Source organism: Chiloscyllium punctatum, chromosome 36, assembly GCF_047496795.1.
Source record: "Chiloscyllium punctatum isolate Juve2018m chromosome 36, sChiPun1.3, whole genome shotgun sequence".
Classification (NCBI taxonomy): domain Eukaryota; kingdom Metazoa; phylum Chordata; class Chondrichthyes; order Orectolobiformes; family Hemiscylliidae; genus Chiloscyllium; species Chiloscyllium punctatum.
The window spans coordinates 37,633,035-37,658,036 of NC_092774.1; the positions used below are offsets into that span (position 1 = coordinate 37,633,035).

The 25,002-nt window shown below is 45.7% G+C and overlaps 1 protein-coding gene across 1 annotated transcript in view; it reads left to right on the forward strand.

Moving 5' to 3' along the window:
* LOC140460061 (uncharacterized) overlaps positions 1–25,002 on the forward strand; it is a 49,806-nt gene that overhangs the window by 22,582 nt on the left and 2,222 nt on the right.

Here is a 25,002-nt window from a genome sequence, read left to right on the forward strand (position 1 = left end):
GTCGCGCGTTTTTTTCAGTTTTGCTGACACCGGAAAGCATACGTAGTCCGCTCACTGTGGGTGCTGGTGTTTTCAGAGTCCAGATGCCAATAGGGAAAAAAGGGGTAAAGCCACAATTTGTTTTTCCCTGTGATTCGACATTTTAATGCTTTTGTAATCAGTCTGGCTGCTCAACCTTTATGCGTCTTTTCCCCTGGGTAGGGGCGTGAGTCCAGAACTGGACGGCAGAGGTTTAGGGTGAGAGGGGAAAGATTTCTGATGGGCAACCTTTTTGCATAGAGGGCGGTGCATGTATGGAATGAGCTGCCAGAGGAAGTCGTGGAGGCTGGTACAATGATAATGTTTAAAATGCACCTGCATGGGAATATGAATAGGAAAGATTCAGAGGGATAAGGGGCCAAATGCTGGTAAATGGGTCACTAGATTAATTTCGGATATCTGGTCGGCGTGGACCGAAGGGTATGTTTCTGTGCTCTGTGACTCTATTTCTAGATAGTCGGAATCTACTTCACAAGACTAGGATTCGGCCATTCACCCCTTTACAGTCAAGATTAGAATTCAGCTGGAAAAGCACAGCAGGCCAGGCAGCAACTGAGGCCCAGGAAAATCGATGTTTCGGCCAGGAGCCCTTCATTCCTGACAGGGGCAGAGTGTGGGGGGAGAGAGAGACTGGGTGGGGGGTACAGAGAGAAAGAGAATGAGTGGGCTTGATAGAGAGATTGGACGGGGGGAGAAGTGGGAGCTGGCACGGGGCAGGGTGACACTAGGTACACGGATACACAAGATGGCCGCTGAGCCATCCGTTGGCCAACTTGACACACAAAAAGGCCCCTGGATCACAATACGGAGAGATACAGCAGAGCAGGTACAGATACTGCCTGGGCCGACCACAATACCAGCACAATGAACTCACAACCCCAGTTGTGAGTTGGGGGAGACAATACTCATGAGTAATTAACACTGCCCGCCGAAGTGTCTGGGTCCAGCAAACACCCATTATAGAAGTGCTAACAGCTTGATACAGACTCAATACCAAATGCTAATAGCCAGGGCTGCAGGAATCCCCCTTCTCAGGAAGAGCAATTAGCGCCCATTACTACAACAATGGATTTCCATGCAGACATTGAAATTGACAATGTCTGCACTGAAATTGAAAAGACTGCGGAAGTTAACAGGGGCTGTGCTGGAACTGACAAAGACTGTATCGAAACTGTCAATGATTCTGCAATGATTACCATAAACAAATCATGTGAGGGGCATGGATAGGATAAATAGACAAAGTCTTTTCCCTGGGGTCGGGGAGTCCAGAACGAGAGGGCATAGGTTTAGGGTGAGAGGGGAAAGATACAAAAGAGACCTAAGGGGCAACTTTTTCACGCAGAGGGTGGTGCGTGTATGGAATGAGCTGCCAGAGGATGTGGTGGAGGCTGGTACAATTACAACATTTAAGAGGCATTTGGATGGGTATATGAATAGGAAGGGTTTGGAGGGATATGGGCCGGGTGCTGGCAGGTGGGACTAGATTGGGTTGGGATATCTGGTCGGCATGGATGGGATAGACCGAAGGGTCTGTTTCCATGCTGTACATCTCTATGACTCAATGTTACAAAGAGAATAATCTCATCACTGATCGATTGTATCATAAGATGCATAAAAGTTTCTTGACATCTGCTCTGGGTTGAGAGAAGATCCGCAGCTGACACTGTGTTGTTGGTGTCTTTCTCTCCCCTGAGCTCCGGTATTTCATTATGCAATAAACTCTGTCATTGAACCCCAATTCTGACTCTGAGCCTAGTGTTTTTTCCACAACAGGGGAGAGAGAATGGGTGGGGGTGGCAGATGGTGGCGGTGGGGTGGGAGGGAGAAAGAAAGAATGGGTGGTGGGGGACTGGAAGAATGGACATGGGATAGAGGGTGTGATGAGAAATAATAGATGGGGGCAGAGGGTGGGTAGGAGGACTGGAAAGGAGGCAGAGGGTGGGGAGAAAAACAACAGGGGTGCAGAGGGTTGCGCGAGAGAGAATGAACAGGGTGGTCGGAGTATAGAGGGAGAATGGACAAGATGCTGGGGATGGAGAGAGAATGCACAGGGGGAGCTGTGGGTGGTGGGGGGGAATGGACAGGGGGCGCAGTGAGTGGCAAAGATCAAAAAGGTTGATGAAAGTCAACACTTATCAGATTGTTTCTGGAACAGAAAAGCTTGCACTGGAGATTTACAAAAGAGGGGTGTCTTCTGTGTATTCCTTCAATTAGTTTTGAAATATTGTTTGTGTGTCTTAATTGTTAATCCATACCGGGCACATAGAAAAATGGCTATGGTTGTTGGAGGTCAGTCATCACAGTTCCAGGACGGTCTCTGCAGGAATTCATAGGGTAGTGTCTTAGGCTCAACCATCTTCATCAATGACCATCCTCCATCATAAGGTCAGTGGTGGAAATATTCGCCAATAATTGCACAATGTTCAGCACGATTCACATCTCCTCACAAACTTCAGTTTGAAATGCAACAAGACCTTAACAACATCCAATGGGCAGACGAGTGGGAAGTAACATTTATGCCACGCCAATGCCAAACAATGACTCATCCCTAAAAGAGATAAATTGACCACTGCCCCGTGATATTCAATAGTGTTACTGTCACTAAACACCCCGCTATCAACATCCTTGGGGTTTACCATTGACCAGAAACTCAACTAGACTAATCACAGCCGCAACGACAACAAGAACAGGTTACAGGTGGCTCAGTGGTTAGCACTGCTGCCTCATAGCACCAGAGACCTAGGTTCACTTGCTGCCTCGGGTAACTGTCTGTGTGGAGTTTGCACATTCTCCCCGTGTTTGTGTGGGTTTCCTCCGGGTGCTCCGGTTTCCTCCCACAGTGCAAAGATGTGCAGGTTAGGTGAATTGGCCATGCTAAATTGCCCATAGTGTTGGGTGTATTCGTCAGGGATAAATACAGGGTAGGGGAATGTGTGTGGGTGGGTTGCTCTTCGGAGGGTTGGTGTGGGTTTGTTGGGCTGAATGGTCTGTTTCCATAATGTAGGTAATCTAATCAGGTCAGGAATACTGCGGCAAGTAACTCACCTCCTGACTCCCCAAAACCTGTACATCTTCTACAAGGCACAAGTCAGCAGTGTGATGGAATACTCTCCCACATGCTTGAATGGGTGCAGTTTCAACAGCATTCAAACAGCTTGATACCATTCAGTACAAAGTCGCCCGCTTGATTGGAACCATCTCCACATACATCCCCTCCCTCTGCCCCACTGTTGAGAATCAGTGGTGTGTCCGATCTACAAGATGCACCACAGAAATTCACCAAAGATACTTAGAAAATACCTTCCATACCACAAACCACTTCCATTTAGAAGGACTGGGACAACAGATACTTGGGAACAGAACCTCTTGCAAGTACCCCTCTAAGCCACTCTCCATCTTGACTTGGAAGCAACTTGCTGTTCCTTTAGTGTCGCTGGAGCTAAATCCTGGAATTCCCTCCATAAGGGCATTGTCGGTCACCGTATAGCATGTGGGCCACAGCAGTTGAAGAAGGCAGGTCACCACCACCTTCTCAAGAGGAAATAAATGCTGGGCAGCCAGAGATGCCCATGCACCTTGAATAACTTTTAATAAATGATTGAAACAGAGGGTTGGAACCCACAAATTTAAAAAAAATCGACGTTCAGGTGGAACAGGTGTTGGGCTTTGATTCAGTCCTTATTTGAGGACAGATAATAGACAATAAGCAATAGACAATAGGTGCAGGAGTAGGCCATTCTGCCCTTGGAGCCTGCACCACCATTCAATATGATCGTGGCTGATCATCCTTAATCAGTATCCTGTTCCTGCCTTATCTCCATAGCCCTTGATTCCACAATCCTTGAGAGCTCTATCCAACTCTTTCTTAAATGAACCCAGAGACTGGGCCTCCACTGCCCTCTGGGACAGAGCATTCCACACAGCCACCACTCTCCGGGTGAAGTAGTTTCTCCTTATCTCTGTCCTAAATGGTCTACCCCGTATTTTTAAGCTGTGTCCTCTGGTTCGGCACTCACCCATCAGCAGAAATGTGTTTCCTGCCTCCAGAGTGTCCAATCCTTTAATAATCTTATATTTCTCAATCATATCCCCTCTCAATCTTCTAAGCTCAAGGGTATACAAGCCCAGTCGTTCCAGTCTTTCAGTGTAAGGTAATCCTGCCATTCCAGGAATTGACCTCGTGAACCTACATTGCACTCCCTCAATATCCAGAATGTCTTTCCTCAAATTTGGAGACCAGAACTGCACACACTACTCCAGGTGTGGTCTCACCAGGGCCCTGTGCAGCTGCAGAAGAACCTCTTTGCTTCTATACTCAATCCCTCTTATTATGAAGGCCAGCATGCTATTAGCCTTCTTCACTACCTGCTGTACCTGCATGCTTACCTTCATTGACTGGTGTACAAGAACACCCAGATCTCTCTGTACTGCCCCTTTACCTAAATTGATTCCATTGAGGTAGTAATCTGCCTTCCTGTTCTTAGCACCAAAGTGGATAACCATACATTTATCCACATTAAACTGCATCTGCCATGCATCTGACCACTCACCTAACTTGTCCAGGTCACCCTGTAATCTCCTAACATCCTCATCATATTTCATCCTGCCACCCAGCTTTGTATCATAAAGAGCGATGTGCTGACACTGACCTGGAAATAGAGTTTAGAGTTGAACACCTGTAGCGTTTCACTCAGTGTAACAATTTAAAATCGATTAAAGATTGGTTTATGATGTGTACGTTACCAACGCATGGAAAAGGACGATTAAGAAGGCATGTGGCACTCTTGATTTCATGTCTGTAATGGCCGATGTAGTCTCCACAATCCCAGGCGATCCAGGAACCACTCTATCGGCGGTGAGCAGTGTTCATGGTGCGCATGTGTGAGATGAGTGGGGCCCCACCCCTCATCGTTCTGATGGACGGGGAGACCAACCTTTGGGAATCCCTGGAGGACCGGAAGGAGACTGGTCCTCCTGCCAATCAGAGCCCCCCCATTGTCTGAATGCGGAAGTTGGACCACGAGCTTCGGAAGTTGCTGTTGCTCCTCTCTCTCTCTGAAAGGAGATTGAACTTCACCCCAGACTGCAACTTCCTTCCTCTGTTTAACATCTGTGAGGACGGCACTCTTTTTTTTCACCCCCTTTTCCATTTTTTTTCTCATCCTTGGGTTCAGTTGTTGGTCTGTAGGAGCTGAGGGAAAAAGAAAGTCAATCGAGGGGAAGGGACAGACTCTGGAAAATGTTGGTCTAGATCTGTGTCTATTAATGTTTGACAGGCTTTGTTTCCTCAGCTTGACACATTTACTTGTCTGGCAAAAATGGGTGGCCCCTTGGTCCATGCTGGGACTGGAAATAGATTATGCTGTGGGTGACTTGCTTGTAGTAGTCCAATTTAGATATGTAATCATGACACAAAAACCTTGGGTTATTGACTGTTCATTCAGGAGCTCACAGGGAGAGCTAAGTCAACCTAATGGTCACAAGTCACTCCAATGAGAAAGAGAGAGTTGTGTGATAATTTAACAATTGGCAAACTAAGTCACTTTGCCCAGTGACTTAGTGTCTAGACAGTGTTGGTTAGTAGCTGATAACTATATAATAGGTCCTTGCAAAGAGAAGAATATTCCCATGCAAGGAAAGAATGTGTTTAACAGGTAGCAGTACAGCTGCAAGGCCGACTGTCTCTGATGAACCTGGAAAAGACAATCTTATCCTGGAAACAAGCTTGAGCAAGCAGGCACTGAGCTGAGATTGAAAATGGATTCCAGGTTTTTAATATGTGACAAAATGGCTGACCAGAATGCAATAATTCTCCCACAATTCCTTCTTTCTTTTCACCAAATCAGGAGGGCAGTTCAGAGGAACCGGCAAAAGGAGGGACGTAGCGGACCCAGAGGTGTGTGTTGGTGGTGGGGGTTTAGAATCGCCTCGGTCACTGTCATAGTCAGGGTCACCAGGATCGAGAGAGTGAGAGTCAGTGAAACCATCCATTGGTGGGGGAATGTCAGAAAAGGTTTTTCCTTCACTTTAAGGCTGGGCACCCGGGTCTTAGTCTCTCCTCCCAATGGAAACATCTTCCTAATGTCTACTCTGTCCAGGTCATTCAATATTCTGTATGTTTCAATTAGATTCCCCCTGAATGTGGGTCTGCTAATCAGCGTGAACCAGACCCTTTAGGATATGGTACAGCAGGGATTACGCTCATCAAATTGAGAATGGAGGGAGAGTGTGTGGATGGAGATTTTCAGCTTCAAGGGAATAAGAGAGGAAAACTGTTTGGTATAAATTAGAATTTACCTGATGGGCTGAGGACTGGCAGATGGAGTTTAATTTAGAGAAATGTGAGGTTTTGCATTTTAGTCAAGCAATCCAGGCAGGACTGGCACAGTGAAGGGGAGTGTTGCAGAACAAAGAGACCTTGAAGTGCAGGTTCATAATTCCTTGAAAGTGGAGTCTCAGGTGGACAGGTTAGTGAAGGCGGCGTTCGGTATGAAGATGAAGAGGAGCTCCTTTTTCTGTTGAGTAGTGAATCTATCGAATTCTTTGCCGAAGAAAGCAGTAGAGGCAGCTTCATTAAGTATAGTCAAGACACAGTTGGATGGGTTTTTGCATGGTCGGGGAATTAAGGGATTACTTGTGACATGCAGGGAGGAGGAGCTGAGACAATGGATAGATCAGGCACGATAATAACGAATGGTGGAGCTACTGGACAGGTCAAATAGCCTACTCCTGCTTCTATTACTATGAAACTATAACCCTACATTTCCCATGGTTAACCCACCTAACCTGCACATCCTGGACACTATGGGCAATTTAGCCTGGCCAATCCAAATCAAGGCCGGTGAGCAATGTAGTCATGTGGGAAATTAACATCAGAGGACAATAGAAAGGGACAAGGAGAGTAAATATACCAGCAATCAAAACTGGATTCTAAGGATCACAAAAATTGAAACTAAAAACGGTGTGTCTGAATGTGTGCTGCATTGTAACAAAAGTGAATGAATTGACTGCACACATTGAAGAGTATAATTATGGTCTGAGACTCCTTACAGAGACATGGCTTCAGGATGACAAGGATTGGATCCTGAATATCAAGGGCGTAGTCAAATAGGAAGCTAGGTAAAGGCAGAGGGTTGGCACTGCTAATCAAAGCACTGATCACAGGGTAGTCTGGTGTCAGCTCGGATTTCAGGTCCTGATTTCTCTGTCCTCTGCTGATCTCCCTGTTCCCACAGAGTATGATGTCGGTCTGTTCTCAGCTCTGCTGGATTTCTGCTGAAGCTTTTACGCCTCTTTACAGCTTCCAGAACAATAAAACGTTCAGTCAATCGAAAGCCAACCCACAATCTCCCAGGCTGTCAACCATCCAGACACATAGTGTAGCCATAGCAGGGAATCAAAGAAGAAAAACAAAACAAACTTAGAATAAAATAAATGCTTAATGTTTGTTCATTAGGAAGTAAACCAGAAATAGGGGTCTCCCAGGATCCTGATGTCTACTACATGAATTCTGTCTCCCTTAGATGTAACTGTTAGTGCTGTTGGAACAAAGTAACTCGTGTGCCAAATCATTTAAAGCAAAGTAGTCAGGAGAGGAGACCTTGAGCAATTAACTAGCTTTATTCATTGCCATTGGGAAGACCTATTTGGAGTACGTTGGACTTTGTGTTGAATAATGAAATACAGAATGTTACAAGTTTTATGATAAAACACAAGCCTACTGTCCATTAATTATGCAACGGAGGGGCAGTTGTAAGGTTCACATTTCTTAATGTCTGCAAAACTGAATGTTATCTTCTACTGCAGGTTTAGCTCGGCTCGAATCACCAATAAGGAACAGAGGGAAACAATCCATCATTCTATGAAGCAGCACAGTCTAATGGTCTGAGGAGCAGAGACAGCCCGCAGCTGCAAGGTCAGGCTATCAAAACAGAATTCCTTAGCCACAGCTCAGACAGCATTATGTTAGCAGACTACATTTTACTGCTAACATTGCTTTGTGACAAAATGACTTCCATGCAGTTTTGTGTCAATTTTGGTCAAATTCTCCCACAATCTCTCCTTTTTTTTTATTAAAAAGAAGAGATTGGGGTTGTCAGCAAAAGGGGAATTATACCCAGAGCAAGAGGGATTGTCAGGGGGTTGTGGTTGGAGATCAGACAGATAGTCCTCTGGTTAGTAAGGACAGGGGCAGAAGGCTCCAGGGATTGGGAGTCATCATCAGGGGTTTCATCAGGAAGGGGAAATCTCGGCAACTGGGAGATCACTGGAGAGGAGGGCCACAACAATGAACTGAGCCGAGCGCAGGATTGTCTGTGGGGTGACTTTGATCTTCAGTTGAGCAGTTCCAAAGGCAGGGGAAAGAAAGGTGCAAGTTGGTTAAATTCTATAAGGGCTCGCTTGGTGCAAGTTTGGGATGAATGGGAATATGGGCACATACCAGCAGCTAGAGTGGTTGACCTTCTGTGTAGAAAGAAGAGTATTAACCTGTAATTCCCGTTTACTAGAGGTTATCAGGTCCAATCAAACGTAGTTCATGAAAGAAAGCTAAGAAAGAACGCAGTGAAAGGCAGAATGATCAGGCTGAGCCATTCACGGATGAAGGCTGAAGATCTATCTCTGACGGGGTCTTCTGTGTTCCTCCAGGAGGTGGCGCTCTTTTGCATTCTGTTGTGTGTGTCCATGCGGCCTCCCTTGACCTTGACTGCTGAATGGGTGACCAACAGGACTAGGAATGGGCCCTTCCATCTCGGCTCCAATATGCCCGGTACTAATTCTTAGGCTTGGCGTACCTGTGAATGCAAACTTTGAAGAGTTTTGGTTAATTGATGCAAATATTTTGCATTTGTCCAACACTATAGTGGCAGCTGTTTCAATCATTGGGATGGTTTTGATTCATCTATTAAATACATCTACTCTTATTAGACAATATTCATAACAACGTACGCAACAATTCTATATGAGCCGGTTGTAGACAGGTAAAAAGGCCCACTAGGCAAGGAAGTGGTTAACCAAGACAGGGCAGCCCTCTTACAGCATGCATATGGTTTATTTACAAATTAAACACTCTTCAGCTCTTTTCCTCGCTACTTTCTGAAAATCTGGGTGCCACCAAGTTTGTAACAGAGTATTAACCGTTCCCTCCCTGCCCAAGTGTGTACAATATTGCATATATTCAAATGAAATAGGCAGCAGCAAAGAAGGAACACAAACCAGTCCATCAGGGGTCACCCACATTTTGGTTTGGGTGTGGAGGGAGTACCCTATTTGAGGCCATAGTTTGTGTTCTTCTTCAGGGGCGTCCCCTGTGATTTCAGCACCATACCCAGGCAAATGTGCATTCAAACCAGATTACAAAGTGTTAACCTTTATGCAACCTGGAGGGTTTCGGCACTGAGTTGAAAAGTGTGGTGCTGGAAAAACACAGCAGGCCAGGCAGCATCCGAGGAGCAGGAGAATTGACGCTTCGGGCATAAGCCCTTCTTCAGGCCCGAAACATCGATTCTCCTGCTCCTGGGATGCTGCCTGGCCTGCTGTGATTTTCCAGCACCACATTTTTCAACTCTGGTCTCCAGCATCTGCAGTCCTCACTTGCTCCTCGGTGTCGGCACTGTGTCAGTCTCTCCCTGTCTGTCACTCTCTATGCCTGCCGATGTGCCTCTCTCTTTTTGTGCTTGTCTCTCTCTCTCTCTCTCTCTCTGCCTGCATACCTCTTTCTCTCTCTTCCTGCCAGCGCGTCTCTCTCTCTGCCTGCCTGTTCCTCTCTCTCTACCTGCATGCCTCTCTCTGCAATATTTTCCAACTTTCTTCGAATCTCAGTTTCAGTGTTTGTTTATTCCTTCCTTCCAAGGGTAATGAGACACTCTCATTCCAGAACAGTCCAAGTTCAGGAGTTGAGCCTCATAAATCCTGGCTGTGACACATAGCTGCCTAACCAACTGTGCAAACTCTAAATACCTCTCAGCTGTTCCATTTGCAAATTGAACACTGTTTTCAAGGCAAGTTTTTGGGCAGCACGGTGGCACAGTGGTTAGCACTGCTGCCTCACGGCGCCAGAGACCCGGGTTCAATTCCCGTCTCAGGCGACTGTGTGGAGTTTGCACATCCTCCCCGTGTCTGCGTGGGTTTCCTCCAACAGTCCAAAAATGTGCAGGTCAGGTGAATTGGCCATCCTAAATTGCCCGCAGTGTTAGGTGAAGGGATAAATGTAGGGGAATGGGTCTGGGTGGGTTGCGCTTCGCCGGGTCGGTGTGGACTTGTTGGGCCAAAGGGCCTGTTTCCACACTGTAAGTAATCCAATCTAATCTAATCAAGCTGTTAGTGTCTCTGCATTAGTCCACAACCCAGGGGAAATACAACAGAGTATTTAATAGTTGCCCACTGCGTCGTGTATGCCAAATTTATTCAAGTCTGGACATTATACTTATTGCAGAATTTTACTCGCCAATTAAAACGAATGTTGGGCATTTGAATGGATCGGGGGCATTTTGAAGCCTGCCGCAGACATCAGTGTAGCTCCAGGTTTTATCAAAGAAGGTTTCACCAGCCATAACCCTGGGGCAAGCAAATTCTTTATTACTAATTTTTTAAAGCATAAGCTGCTCTCAGCAGCATTACGTCAGGACACTCTCACTAGTATCTTGTGGCTGAGTAGCGAGAATTGTATCACCATTTTTGTCCCTGGCCAGCTTTCCTTTTTATTTGGATACAACAAAAGCAGCAACCACCCTCTATATTTCATCTCTCAAAGTATATCAGTCAGTGACCTGGCAGCACCAGGGTATCTCCTGGCTGACTCGCCAACTGTGGGGGATGGAAATAAAGTCCCATGCAAAGAAAGAATTTGTTTATCAGGGAGCAGTACAGCTGCAAGGCCAACCGTCTCCACTGAGCCTGGGAAACATAAGCTCTGGAAAGCAAGCACTAAGATGAGATTCAAAATGGTTTCCAGGCTTCAATATGTGACAAAATGGCTGACCCAAATCTAACAATTCTCCCACGTCATTGCAAGGAATAAAACAATGAAAATGCATTAAAATTAGAAATAAACAGACGATAGAGCGTAATGTTTGTTCATTAGGAAGTAAACAAGAAATAGGGGTCTCCCAGGATTCTTATCATGCCCTACTTGAAGAATTCTCTCTCTCTTACATCTAACTAAGATTTACTACAATATTTACATCTATAGAAATAAAACATCTGTTATCAAATAGACATAAAGGCATCCAACACTGATGTAGACTTTTCTCTCTCTCATGCACATACGCGCATACATAAGTCCATGGGAGTAAATGTGTATTTGCAGAATTATATTTGCAGGGTTAAAAGTCACACACAACATGTTATAGTGCAAAAGGTTTAATTGGAAGCACTGGCTTTCGGAGTGCAGCTCCTTCATCAGGTGTTTATGGAGTATAAGATGGTAAGACATAGAATTTATAGCAACAGTTTACAGTGTGATGGAACTGAAATTATACATTGAATAAGACCTGAATTTGTTAAGTCTCTTATCTGTAAGGATGACCATGTTGGTTTTGGTTCTTTCATATGTAATTTACATATGTTTTGTAAAAGTTAAATTCTCATGTGAACTTTAGCAATTGGTGTTGTGTCAGCCCAGATAATGTATTGAAGGTGTGAGCTCCCCTGTGTGAGACTGTCTGTGCCACAATGGTTAAACTGATTTACGGAATCTTACATGGATTCATGCAGTTTTGAGGAAAGATGTAATTCTGCAAGTACAAATTCACCCAACAAACGTGTGCATGGCTGGGGAGGTATATTTGCAGATACATTCTATTTTGTTTAAAAAATGCACAATCTGCAAACAGTCCAAAACATGTAATAGTTTGTAAATTCCACTTTGGAAACAGAACCAGTCTGACTCAAGATTGGGATACAGGCGGACTCTGACCTCACACCTTTAATGCATTGTCTGACCTGAGATGTCACCTTTTGCTATAAAACCTTGTTGTCTCGAGAAGGTGACATACAAGAAGTTCTGGGGTTTACATTGTAACGATACCTGCAACCCATTCTTAAAGGTGAAAGATTTAACAATCCAGGTTTGTTCAATATACCATTTCAGTGGCAGGATGCCTTAATGTTTTGCTATAAATTCTGTGTTTTATGATCTTATTCTCCACAACCACCTGATGAAGAAGCAGCACTCCAATCGTTACTGCTTCCAAAGAAGCCTGTTGGACTACAACCTGGAGTTGAGATTTAATTTTTTTTTCTTTTTCTTTTTTTTTCCCTTTTTTTAAATATTTTTTTTTCCTTTTTAACCCCCACACTACCGCCTAAGTGCGGTAGTGCTTATTTTTTCCCCAGCACCCATGGTGTGTGTGTGCAGGTGTGAGACACAGTGAAAGACACAAAGTGTACGAATCTTTATTCAATTTCCACCACCAGGAAGATAGGAAAAACACCCGAGTGGCCAGTGACAAGCACTGCCCTTCAAACCACAGGGCAATGCTGTGTGATCAAAACAGTGAAGGGGAGGGTAGGGATCAAATCAAAATAGAGTTGGAGGGGGAAATGATGCACTCCACTCCCTGCGGCGCCCACCTCTCCCTGAACGACTCCAGGGTGTTGGTGGACACCGCGTGCTCCTTCTCCAAGGACACCCGGGCTCTAACGTAACCCCGGAAGAGGGGCAGGCAGTCGGCCCTAACGACCCCCTCCACGGCCCGCTGCCTGGACCTGTTGATGGCCAGTTTGGCCAGGCCCAGGAGCAGACCCACGAGGAGGTCCTCGGACCTGCCCTCCCTCCTCCGTACCGGGTGCCCGAAGATCAGGAGCGTGGGAGTGGAGTTGAGATTTAAACTTTGTCCAGATTAAAAGTGGATTGGCCATGCTAAATTACCTATTGTGCCCAGGGGTGTGTAGGTTAGGGTGGATTGGCTCCGCTAAATCATGCATAATGTCCAGCGATATGCAGCTAAGGTGCGTTACTCAGGATTAAATGTAGAGCAGTGGGAGTAGGGGAATGGATGTGGGTGCGTTACCCTTGGGAGGGTCGGTGTGACCTGCTTTCCACACGATGGGGATTCTCTGAAGTGATGGGGTGTTGTCCTCCCCTTGTGCTGCCGGGCACCGCATGCGCAGTGCGTGGGCCGCTCTCGGTCTGGTCCCGCCGCCTTTACCGTCATTTGGCTCCGCTTTTCGCCCCGCCCCTCGTTCCTTTATTGACGTCACAACGCGGAAGTTGCCCTGTCAGTTTCATAATGAATCCCCCTCCCTCTGGGCAACTCTTCATCCTGGGAGGGAGACAGAGATGGCAGGAGGGGAAATTGTTCACTTGTAGCAACTGGAGTGAATCCAGGGAGGGAGCAGACTCCGCAAACTCAGGTATATGTCTTAATTATCCGGGTGAGGTGAAAGAGAAGGATCGACGTTGGGAAGGCGGAGGGTAGATAGCTTTTCTGTTTTTATTTTTAAAATGCACCTGATTCCCACAAGTAACTGCAGCAGGTGCAATATTCCTCATTGCAGCTTGAAGCCGGTTTTGTATCCTCTGTTCTTCCTGCGCCTTGGCTCCAGCACATTCAGTTTCCTTCCCTCATTCTCATCCCCCGCCCTGATGTCCAAGCTGACCCGCAAAAGTTCGGTTTGTTCCTCCATTCTTTCCCGGTTGTCTTTTATGGGGGTTTGAAAACTTTCCCAATCCTCTGATTATACGAGCTGGCAAGTTATGTTGTAGCTGCACCAGACATTGGTTCGGCCACTTTTGGAATGTTGTGTGTACTTCTCGTCTCTCTGCTATAGGAAGGATGTTGCAAAACTTGAAAGGGTTCTGAAAAGATTGACAAAGATGTTGTCAGGGTTTGAGCTGAACAGGGTGGGGCTGTTTTCTCTCGAGCGCCAGAGGCTGAGGGGTGACCCTACAAACCTTTGTAAAATCATGAGGGGCACGGATAGGATAAATAGACAAGTCTTTTCCCTGGACGTGTCATAGGTTCACTGTGAGGGTGAGATTTAAAAGGAACCTAAGGGGCAACTCCTATATTCAGAGGGTAGTGCGTGTAAGGAATGAGCTGCCAGAGGAAGTGGTAGCGGCTGGTACAGTTACAGCATTTAAAAGGTATCTGGATGGGTACATGAATGCGAAGGGTTTAGAGGGACATGGGCCAAGCGCTGGCAAATGGGACGAGATAGATTTAGGATATCTGGTCGGCACAGATGAGTTGGACGGAAGGGACTGTTCCTCTGCTGTAACTCTCTAACGTTTGCCATATCTGTTTATTCAGCTTCTCTCTGGTGTTGGTGTTAATGCCTTGTTGTCTCATTTTGCTCCCCACATCCTGGGGATATTAACCATTTCCTGTTTGGTTGTTCTGATGATCTGAACTGCTGTCCAGGTCTTCGGGTTTCTGGGATTGGTCGATAAATGCACCTGGAAATGACTCTTTGTTGATCACACAAGCAATTGTTTATTCTTTAGTATGGCCGGGTTGGTAGACTGATCAGCCCAGAAGGATGAGTACTCCTAGACCGCCAAAATAATCCGCTGACTTTTCCAGAGTTTGTATAGAGCTTATATACATTGTTTATAGTCAAACACTGAGCATGATGACATAGTAACAACTGTCATGGAAATTAAATCGACTCGATTCAAATGTTTATTTCAGACCTTTGCCAAAGGACCCAATACATTGGCAAGAGGCCTTATGTAAGGGGCGCCTGATAGCTTTCACATCCTCCCTTTATACTATAATTCGCTTTTCCTTATCAGCTCCTGCATGGCCAGAGGCCTGGAACATTCAAGTTCCTTTCCAAATATGGAGTTGATTTTCTCATTTCTTGGCTGCTGATATGGTAGTTTAACTGGCCGTGTAAGTCTGCTGTCAGGTCGGTTTGCCTTTACATTTTTGTTTGTTTGCAATCCCCTTAGTTCCAGTCAGATCCTTACTTCTTTGTTCCCCTATGCCTTTATAGATTTCACAATAAATGTTAATTTTCCATTTCATGACTACAATGACATGAAAATATACCGAGCCAGATAGCTATATATCAGACTGCTTAGGGAGCACCAGGCCTTTCCTCCAACATCATCTACCTGGAACACAGCTTTCTGGTGTTATCGCCACTTGCTCTGGTGTGCCCTGTACATAGCCCATTTTTACACGTCACACACTTCAACGTTACTATATGGTGGGATCCACGCGATCAGGTCTTCCTGCGGTGGAACCTCTGGTCGTTTTACCTCTTGGTATCCTGCTGCACTCCTAAGCAAACACCATAGGCAGGTACACAAGCAGGGTCCTTATACAAAACGCTATCAGTATGACCAGCCCTACAACTAGTAGAGCGTGTAGAATCTAATACCCCCAAGCTTCCCAAAAGGCGGTAAGCTGTTGGAACTAAGAGTCATATGCTGGGGGAGGCGGTCTTACTGCCTCCTTCATATGATTTATCACATTAGTGATATTCTGGGACTCATCGGGAATATTAAAACAGCAGGAGGTACATGACAGTTTGCAGATGCATCCTCTCTCTGCCAACAGTATGATGAGTGCTAATCGATTTTGTATCACTGCTTCCCTTACTGCCGTTAGTTCATTAATGGTGAGTGCTAGACCTTCCTCCGTCTCATTTGCTAACAGTAATATACTATATGCCCCGCCATTAATCTTGTTTATTGCCAATGTTGTCCCAGCTCCCAAGAGAATAGACCACCCAGGGGTCTGCAAGTGTGTTCCCCTTCCAATGCAGTGGCATGTCCCTTCAGGTTTGCCCATTATTAGCTTTTGGGACGAACACTATTATTAGCTTTTGTGCCAGTGGACAGTACCATGGGGTAGCAGCACCCTTTTCATCCCGAAGGGAAGTGTTGGTACCCTCTCTCTCCACAGGCCCATATTATACCCGCCATCTTGGTCTGATTACTGATTAAAGGAACAAGTAATGTTGACGTACCATTTGCGTAGGTTGCTGAGCAAGAATCGTTGTTCAAGTACAATGTCGTAATACATTGGGAGATCCCCAAATGGAGTCTCCCCTGATTTGTGCAAATACACATTTCTCCCCTGCCTTCCACTATATAGAAGGCTGTGGTCGGGAGCGTGTCTGCCTTTGGACTGCAGTTTGCCTTGTGTTCGGGTGGTGGTGCGAGTTTTGCCCTAATTGCTCCCCCTATCAGGGTCAGGGCAGTCGCTGCCCGCAGAAGCAGGCAGCTAGCATTTCTTGCCGGGCTCTGTGATTGGTTCGGCAGTCCACCATTGGGCTGTGTGCAAACATATCCAACAAGGGTAACCAACCTCTAATCTCCGGTGTTGTATTTGGGCCAAGGCACAAGCTCTGTTCCCTTCACATCTAGCGATGGCCCTTCGCACCTCCCAACCTACTGGCGTGGCATTTACACCATTTATCTCATGGAGGGCCAATTCCACTACCGAGTTAGACTCGCTCCTGAGCCCCGGCTGACTCCCTCTAGGTTCTGGCATGACATTAATGCCCTTTGCCCTGCTTGGGGTTATGTCCATGATTTGGTTTGTTTGGTTGTCATGCCCTGGTGCTACTATCTTCTGTAGGACCTTCTGCTGGGTTGGGTGGTGGGGTGGGGGGCGGGGGGGGAGCTGTACCACTATATTCACCTTCCTATAAATGTCGGAGAAGGGTCTATCTATTCCACACCACCAGACACCCTCATCATTCTTCTGAGTCTTGGTTATTATTACCCGTGTCTTAGGACCTCCTTCCTTGATAATAGAATACCTATTTCCCATGTCAGGTGTCCCTGTAGCCGTGATGGCCACCATTAAGTGCCAGTTACTGGGACACAAGGATCCTTGCATAAATATTTATCATCCCATTTCTTGTCATCCTGGTTACTAAACAGCCATGGGTCGCATTTAAAGGTCCCCTTCGCACCCTCGGTTATGATTACCATATGCGGCTGTATCTCAGACGCACCTGCCCTTGGGAATAGTCCTGCCAGGGTGCTTACTGACAGTGTGAGCTGGGACAGCCCCAAATTTCTGAGGCATCTAGCAACCTTTCAATCCCCATGTATATAAGTCTAATCTGGTTATCGGAGTTTCACTGCTTGCACTTATTTGGTTCCGGTGCTGTCCGATGTCTCCTCAGGTCCAGCTACACATTTGCAATGGCTGGCGTGTATCCATGTGGTTCTTTCAGTGATCTTAACAGCTGTCTGTGTTGTAAGGAGCACTTGAAATGGCCCCAGTCACCACTTTGCCTTCCAGCTTTTCCTCCTGAATTCTTTCATCACTATCCAGTCTCCAGGTTCTAGATCGTGCAGCTTCCCTTCTGCTGGTTGGGGTAGTGCTACCTTAACTTGATTCTGTATTTGAGACACAAGTCTAGAGTTTTATACAGTAACACAACATCTCATCCTCACAGTGGCCTGCTATCTGTCTTACCTTAGGTCTTGGGCCAATTCCTGTGTTGGGCGGTCTACCAAACGAAATCTCAAAACGGGCTAAGATTAGCTCTTCCCCTCCTCCCATATCTCATATACACTAGCACAATTGGAAGTGTCTTTGTCCATGTCACCCCGAGTTCCTCACAGCATTTTGTCAATTTATTTTTTAGGGTAGCATTTTCTCTTTCCACTGCCCCACTGCTTGCTGGGTGGTAGGCACAGTGTTGTCTCATGTTTATTCCCGAATAATCACTGGTCTGCTGTAAAGCATTATTGACAAATGGTGTCCCATTGTCACTCCTAAGCCTTTCAGGGATGCCCCATCTTGGAATTATCTCAGTTAGCAAAGCCTTGGCTCTGGCACTGTTATGTCCTCGGGTGGTGTCAGTCCACGACAGGCATCATGGATTAGAGTGAGGAGCGTAAGGTACTGGGACACTGTCTCACCTTCGTGTTGTTTACACGTTGCAATGTTGGTCATGTCCATTCATACTGGGAATGTCTCTGTCTCTCTCTCTCTGTCTCTCTCTCTCTGTCTCTCTCTCTCTCTGTCTGTCTCTCTCTCTCTCTGTCTGTCTCTCTCTCTCTGTCTCTCTGTCTGTCTGTCTCTCTGTCTCTATCCTTTTGGGCGCATCCAGGCAAGTCCAACTCAGCCAGTGGTGGTTCCAGGGCTAAAAACCACCCTTAAACCTGCTCTCTCTTAAACGCTCTAGAGTCAGCAATCCTTTCCCCTGAGTTTTACTCTAAACCGCGCGAGAGTTCACTGGACCCTACTCCTGATTTATTTATTCTCTATGTAGGATTATTTAAGCCACGACTCTTACCCGGAACCTATTCGATTCAGATCCCGGCGCCAGGATGATCCACAGATTCCCAACCCTCTCGCGAAAGGGGCCAATTTAGCGCTCAAGATGAAGTGAAAGTCCTTCAAGGCGCTGGCGCCTACATTTCCTGGGAATCTTCAGAATCTTCCCCAGTTGTGGGGTCCTGGGCGAGCCCTCAAGTTTACTATCATGCAAATTAAATCGACTCGATTATTAGCAAGAGCAAAGAAAAAGTTTATTTTTAACTTCTGCAAAGGGACCCGATATATTGGCAAGGCACCTCATGTAAGGGGCGCCTGAGAGCTTTCCCATATTCCCTTTATAATATAATTCACTTTTCCTTATCAACACCTCAAGGCCAGGAGCCTGGAACATTAGAGTTCCTTTCCATATATGGAATTATTTTTCTCATTACTTGACTGTTGATATAGTAGTTTACTGGCTTTGAAAGTCTACTGTTAGGTCGGTTTAACTTTACATTTTTCTGTCTGTCTGCAATGCTTGCCCTCTGCAAAGTCAGGCCCTTACTTCTTTGTTCCCCTGTGCTTTTATAGATTTCACAATAAATGTTAATTTGCCAATACACTTCCCAATGAACAAACATTAAACACAAGCACCTATTTATTTCTAATTTTGTTTCATTTTATTTGCTTGTTAACCCTGCTATGACTACACTCCACGTCTGGATGGTTGACAGCTGGTCAATTGTGGTTTGGGTCTCAATGGACTGAATGTTTTATTGTTTCGGAAGGTGGAGCAGGGGGTCAGAGTTTCAGCAGAAATCCAGCAGAGCTGGGAACAGACACACATCTTACTCTGTGGGAACAGGGAGACCAACAGGGGACAGAGAAATCAGGACCTGAAATCCGAGCTGATACCAGACTACCCTGTGATCAGTGCTTTGATTAGCAGTGCCAACCCTCTACCTTTACCTAGCTTCCCATTTGACCAAACCCTCTATATTCCGGATCTAATTTCTGCCATCCTGAAGGCGGGTCTCTGTAAGGAGACTCTGTTCATAATCATTCTCTTCATTGTGTGCAGTCAATTCATTCACTTTTGTTACAATGCAGCACACTTTCAGACACACTGTTTTTAGTTTCAGGTTTTGTGATCCTTAGAATCCAGTTTTGATTGCTGATATATTTTCTCTCTTTGTCCCTTTCTTTAGTTCTCTGATCATTTTCCACATCACTCACCAGCCTTGATTTGGATTGGCCAGGCTAAATTGCCCAGAGTGTCCAGGGATGTGCAGGTTAGGTGGGCTCGCCAGTGGGAAATGCAGGGTTATAGTTTCATAGTAAAAGAAGCAGGAGTAGGCCATTTGGCCAGTCTAGCCTGTTCCACCATCGTTTAGATGGTGGCTGATCTTTACATCATCTCGGCTTCTCCTCCCTGCATTATCCCAACTACCCTTTATTCCCCACCATGCAAAAACCCATCCAACTGTGTCTTGAATATTTTTAATGAAGCTGCCTCTCCTGCTTCCTTGGGCAGAGAATTCCATAGATTCACTATTCTCTGGGAAAAGTAGTTCCTCCTCATCTGTGTTCTAAATCCCATCTTCCAAATCTTTTGGCCACCAGCAGAAATAACTGGATAGGGTTTGGCTTCATCCCCATAGTGCAACGAATTCCCACTTTCCACCAAAATCCCGGATTTACTAATTTAGTTGCTTGCTGTCTCAGAAATGAAAGATTTCATTGTAACTTCTTCCGGTCCCAGTAAGGGCAAAGCATCTATGAAAGTTACTCTGAAAGTCCAGTCTTCATACTATACTTCTGCTTTCACCAAAGGTGATTAGAGTCCTCCACCATGGAAACAGACAGTTCGACCCAACTCGTCCGTGCCAACAGATATCCGAAATCAATCGATTCCCATTTGCCAGCTTGTGGCCCATGTCCTTCTCAACCCTTCCAATTTATGTGTGCACTCAGATGCTTTCTAAATGTTGTCATTGTACCAGCCTCCACCACATCCCCTGGCAGCTCATTCTATACGTGCGCCACCCTCTGCATGAAAACGTTGTCTCTTAGGTCCCTTTTAAATCTTTCCCCTCTCACCTCTAGCTTATGCCCTCGAGTTTGGACTCCCCTACCCTGGGGAGAAGACCTTGGGTATTCACCCTATCCATGCCCCTTATAAACGTCGACGAGTTTACCCCTCGGCCTCCGATGCTTCAGGGAAAATTTCCCTGGCTTACTCAGCCTCTCCAACCCCGGTAACAGTCTTGTAAATCTTTCCAACCTCTTTCAAAGTTTCACAAGTTCTTTCCTATATCCGGGAGACCAGAACTGAACGCAGTATTCCAAAATAGGCCAAAATAATGTACAGCCACAACATGACGTCCCAACGCCTATACTCAATGCTTTGACCAATAAAGGAAAGCATACCAAATGCCGCCCTCACTATCCTATCTACCTGTGACTCCACTTTCAAGGAACTATGAACCTGCACTCCAAGGTCTCTTTGTTCTGCAACACTCCCCTGAAGTGTGTCAGTCCTGCCTGGATTGCTTGACCAAAATTCAAACCTGACATTTCTCTAAATTAAATTGCATCTGCCACTGCTCGGCCAATCCAATCAATTCTAAGTTATAGTGAACTCTCTTTCCTCTCTTATTCCCTAGAAGCTAAATATCTCCATCCCACACACTCCCTCGATTTTCACTTTTCTGAAAGTGGGAGAATAGGGTTGAGAAACGTATCGGCTACGATTGAATGGTATGAGCAGACCTGATGGGCTGAATGGCCTCATGTCTGCTCCTATGTCCTATGGTCTCTTGCTGTCCAAGACACACAGAGAGAATGTGAGCAGGAGTCGGCCATTTGGTCTTTTGACCCTGCACCAGTATTGAACACATCATAACTGGATATGGATCTACCTACATCGAGGTGGATAGACTGGGACTTTTTCACTGAAACACAGACGGTTGAGAGGTGACCTTATCGAGGTTTATAAAATCATGGAGGGGGGTGGATAGATGAGCTGAATGGCAGGTGTCATTTCCTTTGGGTGGTAGTTTCAAGATTAGAAAGCAAATTTTGAACATGAGTGGAGAAAGATTTTAAAAAGTCTTTGGGGCACCATGTTTTTTCATAGTGGTTCATGTGAGGGATGAATGTCCAGAGGAAGTGGTGGATGCAGGTACAGTTACAATGTTTTAAAAGACATTTGATTAAGTACGTGAGTAGGAAAGGTTTGGAGGGATATGAGCCAAACACAGGCAGGTGGGACTAGTTTGGTTTGAGAACACAATCCGCATGGACTAGTTGGACTGAGGGGTCTGTTTCTGTGCTGTCTGACTCTGTAACTGTCCTGTACTGGTCTTAAAAACATTTTCTTGCCTTCCCCCATAAACATTCACTTCTGTGTTGTTCCAAAATCAGATGAACTCGGCCTTGAATATATTCAAGGACCCCCGAACTGCAGGGAGATATCCCCAATTCTGAACTCAATTCCTCTTGCTGATTGCTTGCTGCATCTGTCAGATGACTGGCATTGACTGGTGTAGGAGGACGCTGAGGCCACTTTGTACACGCACACGTCATTCCTGCTGAAGGGCCTGTGCCCGAAACGTCGAGTCTCCTCCTTGGATGCTGCTTGACCTGCTGTGCTTTTCCTGCACCACACTTTTTGACTCTGATCTCTAGCATCTGCACTTCTCACTTCCTCCACATCCAAATACATCTCCATTAAAACAAAAGCTATGACTTCACATTGTGGTTCTGCATTTGCCATGTGTTTGCCAACTGTGGTCTTCTCTACTTTGGGAAGACCAAGCGTAAACTTGGGCAATGGTTCACCAGGCATTGCAGCCGGGTCTGCAGAGGCTGTACGGACTTCCCAGTCACCACCCATTTTCATTCCCGTTCCCACTCCCTTTCTGACATGACCATCTTTGGCCGCCTCCATTGCCACAACAAACCAAGCCGCAAATTGGAGGAACAACACCTCACCTTCCTCCTGAGCAGTCCACAGCCCAGAGGACTCAACATTGAGTTCTCCAATTCAAATAACCTCCTTTCCCATCCCCAACTCCCTTCCCAGTCCTTCCCCCTCCCTTCCACTCCTCCCTGCCACCAACCCTCGTGATGAAAGGCTTATGCCCGAAATGTTGATTCTCCTGCTGCTCGGATGCTGCCTGACCTGCTGTGCTTTTCCAGCACTACACTCTCGACACTGAGTTAGGATACCTGGTCGGCATGAACGGGTTGGACCAAAGCATCTGTTTCTGAGCTGTACAACTCTATGACTCTAAATAACAAAAAGTATACTTTGACAAATATCAAACTCTATCCTTGTTAACAAGGCTTGGTACATCACATGCTTTACTAACCATTCTCAACAGGTCCTGCCCCTTCAGTGACTGGGTAACATATACATGTTAGTGCATAATCTCCTTCACTAGTATTTACACACTACCCTAAGCAATTGCACAAGTAACAGCAAGGGTAAACAGCACAAGGATTAAAAAAAGTATGGGTAAACAGCACAGGAATTAAAAAAACAGTGAGGGTAAAAAGCACAAGCCCCAGTAAAAACAGATGGAAAGTGAGTGTAACATGTCACTATGACAGATTCTAGATTAGTGGTGCTGGAAGAGCACAGCAGTTCAGGCAGCATCCGAGGAGCAGTAAAATCGCCGTTATATGTGCGCATGTGGGTCTTTGTCGGTCTGGGTTGGGGGTTGTGAGTGTGAGAAAGTGTATGTGTGTGTAGTGAGTGCAGAGTGTCTTAAGTCTGTGAGGCGGTGAATGTGGGAGTGTGTGTGTCTGTAAGGGTGTGTGTGGGTGTCTGTGTGCGCGTATGTGTGTATATGTGTGTGTGTGTGTATAGTGTACTGGTGGTCACCTGTAATGTGACATGAACCCAAGGTCCCGGTTGAGGCCCTCCGTATGGATACTGAACTTAGCTATCAGCCTCCGCTCGGCCACTTTCCTTTGCTGCATGTCCTGAGAATGCTAACCCGAGAATGCAACTTTTTTAAAAAAAAGGTTTTGTGATTTACACATGAAGGAAGTGAAACTATCACTGTAATCTAACAGATAAAAGCCTTAACAGACAATCAATTTTTCAATGTATAATTTCAGTTACATCACACTGTAAATTTTTGCTATAAATTCTGTGTTAGGATTGAGCCCTCCACTATCACCTGATGAAGGAGCGTCGCTCCGAAAGCTAGTGTGCTTCCAATTAAACCTGTTGGACTATAACCTGGTGTTGTGTGATTTTTAACTTTGTACACCCCAGTCAAACATGACTGTTATCAAACAGGCACAGAAATATACAGCACAGAAATGGACTTTTTTTCTCTCTCATGCACATACACATTTATAAGTCCATAGGGGTGAATTTGAACTTGGAGAATGATAAATGCAGATACATTCTATTTTGCTGAAAAAATGCACAATCTGCAGGCAGTCAATCCATGTAATAGTTTGTAAATTCTGCTTTGGAAATAGAACCAGTCTGACTCAAGATTGGGACACAGACAGACTCTGACCTCACACCTTTAATGCATTGTCTGAACTGAGATGTCACAGTTTGCCATAAAATCAAGTTATCTTGAGAAAGTGACCTACAAGAATTTCTGGGATTTACATAGTAATAATAACTGCAAAAGATGAAAAACTTAATAACCCAGGTTTGTTCAATACAGCATTTCAGTGGCAGGACACTAGAATGTTTTCCTTTTAATTCTGTGTCTTAGATTAGATGACTTGGTGTGGAAACAGGCCCTTCGGCCTAACAAGTCCATACCGACCCTCCGTAGACCAACCCACCCAGACCCATTCCCCTACGTTTATCCCTTCACTGAACACTACAGGCCACTTAGCATAGCCAATTCACCTGACCTGCAGATCTTTGGACTGTGGGAGGAAACCAGAGCACCCAGAGGGTGCCCACACAGACACGGGGAGAATGCAAGCTCCACACAGACAGTTGCCTGAGGCTGGAATTGAACCCAGGTCTCTGGCGCTGTGAGGCAGCAGTGCTAACCGCTGTACCACCCTTATGATCTTTTTCGTCCACAGTCACCTGACGAAGGATCAGCATTCTGAAAGCGAGTGCTTCCAAATAAACCTGTTGAACTATAACCTGGTGTTGTGTGATTTTTAACTTTGCCCAGGTTAGGATGGATTGACCATGCTAAATTACATAATGCCCAGGGACGTGCAGGTTAGGCACATTAATCAGGGGGTAAATGTTGAGCAATAGGGGTAAGGGAATGGGTGTGGCTGGGTTACCCTTCAGAGGGACAGTGTGGAATATTTGGGCCGAGTGGCCTGCTTCCACACTGTGGCGATTCTCTGAAGAGAAGGGATTGTCACAAACCTTTTGCTTCCCAAAATCAGACCTGTGCACTCTCAGCAGTATTCCAATGTTGTGAAAGATATTAACTTTCAGATGGAGTTATCCAAAATTCAGAGAGATGTCAGTCTTAATGTTTTTGCTTTTCTGCCCCTGTGAGATCCTGAATCAGCAACTTCAGGAGAATTAGTTAAAGTGGAGTGCGAGCAGAGGGGAAGAGACAGTGGGATGGTGCTTTCAATTTTGTGGAATAAGAAAAGAAAGGAATGTTCCACAAAAAGTAGAATTGCTTGTTCAGAATTCCCACGCTGGACTGACAGTGATGACTTTTGTAATCTCTTTTTACAGAATATTTGAAGATCTGAAGACGGAAGTTTCAAAATTAACAGATGAAGGGCTTCTCCCCGAAACGTTGACTGTCCTGCTCCTCTGATG